Raw genomic sequence first — 2,998 nt, 5'->3', positions numbered from 1 at the left:
CCTTAGGTGTACGTGGCTGGCGCCTTAGCCGGTTGAGCTATAGGCGCCGAGCCAAGAGTTAAGTTTTAAAGTAATGATTTGCAAGGATGGGAGACGGGGAGAAATGTAATCTTTTTTAAACATATACAAATATACTTGTCATTTTTCTAACATGAATTTCAGAGAATAATGCACTACCAAATTTTCAACTAAAGTTGACACCAGAAAGCTGAGTGAGCAAACTTTTTAAGTGGCACTGATTCAAATTCATTGAGAACCCAGGGATTAGGACATTTATGTTTAAGCTGGCTCACATCATGGATGCATGAATTTACCAATCCAAGGGTTTCTGGTAAGGAAGACAAAGTGAAAAAAAAATGTTTTAGTAGAGCCAGGGAGCCCCTAAAGAAAAAAGATTGACTCTGTCTCTACGAAAAAAAAAAAAGGAAATAAAAAAGAAAAACATGCTATTGGGTGGCGCCTGTGGCTCAAAGGAGTAAGGCGCCAGCCCCATATGCTGGAGGTGGCAGGTTCAAACCCAGTTCCAGCCAAAAACTGCAAAAAAAGAAAAGAAAAAAGATTGAGTTTCAAGTGTGGTTTGCTAACCTCACTCATGTCCACCAGGTTGTTTTTATGGGTGATTCTAACTTAAGGAGACTTTGGTTTCACATGAGCTGGCTTCAGGGCAAGTATTCCACAAAGGAGATGAGTCCATGGAACGAACGCTACAACTCACTGAAATGGAGTCTTCACTTTGTGCCCTGGTCACCATGTTTGTAAATCACAAGGTTCTCTGGTAGTCAGACCTAAAGTCTGACAGAAGCAAATAGGCTGGCACCTGATACATGACTACCTAGTTTTCCCATCTGTCACATTACTGCATAGGACTCCCCATGGAAAGGTGTGAGAATGTGACAGCTTACCAGAGAGATGGAGTCAGAGTGAATGCCTGAAACAATGCAAAGCATACTCAACCATGACGCCTTCTATCTTCCATGTACATTTTTTCTGATTATAAAAAGAAGTCCCTCCACTCGGTGCCTGTAGCTCAGCGGCTAGGGCTGGCAGGTTCCAACCCAGCCCAGGCCTGCCAAACAACAATGACAACTACAGGGTTAGAACCTACCAGCCCTGCCAAACAACAATGACAACTACAGCAAAAAAATAACTGGGTATTGTGGTGGGTGCTTGAAAATTTTCTCCTTTAAGATCAGTGTTCTTGGCTCGGTGCCTGTAAGCTCAGCAGCTATGGTGCCGGCCGCATACAGCTAGGATGCCAGCCACATACACCAAGCCTGGGGGGTTCGAATCTGGCCTGGACCGGACCTGCCAAACAACAATGACAAGTACAAAAACAACAAAATAGCCAGGCATTGTGGTGGGCACCCACCTGTAGTCCTAGCTACTTACTTAGGAGCCTAAGGCAAGAGAATTGCTTAAGCCCAAGAGTTTGAGATTGCCGTGAGCAGTGACGTCATAGCAGTCTACCAAGGGTGACGTGGTGAAACTCTATCTCAAAAAAAAAAAAAAAAATCAGTGTTCTGGGGCCTTGGATAATTACGGATGCCTCCTTCTTCCAGGAAAGATAGGACTTGATCCTGGTGAAATTTTAGAACACTGAGACACAGCTGGCCAGTGTTCTTACTAGTTACTCTAATTAGTTTCTCTAACTAGCTCATTTCTTACCAGCTTTTCTGAGGAACTGTTCTGCTTCTGGGAGTTGGAGGCTTCCAGGGGCCCGCCCCTGTCCTCCTGATATACCCCTTATGACTTACTCTACTGCAAAAGTCAATGAACATTTCCTGTTAGTCAAACAAGGAATAAGAAGGAATGTCCAGGCCTATGGTGTAGAGCATGGTAGCTCCTTATTCATGCTGAGAGATCTCTTAAAGTTCCCATTGCAGGCTCAGGTGTCCTCAAACTATGGCCCGCGGGCTACATGCAGCCCGCCTAGGACATTTATCTGGCCTGCCAGCTGTTTTTGCCACCGCTGCCTGTTCTGCTTAGCAGCCAACTTGTCCCGGGGCCCACAGTCCAGCCCTCCAACAGTCTGAGGGACAGTGAACTGGCCCCCTTTTAAAAATTTTGAGGACCCCAGCTTTAGGGTATAGGACCAAAGATGTGGTGGTCACATGATCTGGAAGCTTTGGAGCCTGTCCCAGCCCAGACCTGAGCTACAACAAGACATCGTAACTTCCGCAAGAGAATGTCTTCCAGCTCCTCTCTGGGGAGTCTGGAGCAGAGTGGTGAGGTAGGCTGGGCCAGGGTGAAGGCTGAGGCCAAGTTGGAGAAGGCATAAGCTGTCCAGAAGAGGGCCTGGTTCAGGCCCTCAAACATGGGGCAGATTGGGTACCAGTTCTCTGGGTAAGCCTTTACTCTAGACATAGAATAAGTATCTGGGAGTCCTCAGGCAATGCCCACCCTGGGGGAGCACAAAAATATGTTCTCTCCACAGATTGGGACCCTGGAATCCTTGGGGAGCCTCTCCCCATTCCTTGGCTAGGACCAAGAACTGTAAAGCCCCCAGAATCTCATGGTTGGCCTCCAGGAGTCCATGTGCTTCAAGAAGGAGTAGAACTGAACCTATCCAGAGTTAAACTTTCAGGAGAATGGAGTAAGGCAGGACATTCCATGTTAGGCATCACACATCCTTATACCTTTCCTGGGGAGTCTTATGTAGTGGCTCATACAACCTGGCTTGTCCCTAGTGGAGGTCAGTCCATCTGCTCACAGATGCCCTAGGAGGGTGAAAACTGTCCCTACCAGAGGCTCTGCCTAGGCCTCTGCCAACCTGTATGTTTTTTGGGAGGTGAAGAGAGAAAGACCAACTCCCTGAGAGGAGAGGAGTAGAGATCAGAATATAATTTTCACTTACTCCATTTCCCCAGCCCAACCCTCTCAGGGATGCCAGTTTGAACTCGGATCCAGGTAGCATCTGGCTGTTGTTTATTTCCTAAAAGCAATTCAGGAGATTTTTTTTTGAGACAGAGCCTCAAGCTGTCACCCTGGGTAGAGTGCC

This window comes from Otolemur garnettii, unplaced genomic scaffold (assembly GCF_000181295.1).
Source record: "Otolemur garnettii isolate 467f Iridium unplaced genomic scaffold, OtoGar3 scaffold00179, whole genome shotgun sequence".
NCBI lineage: Eukaryota > Metazoa > Chordata > Mammalia > Primates > Galagidae > Otolemur > Otolemur garnettii.
Note: the sequence above shows the minus strand (reverse complement) of the source record.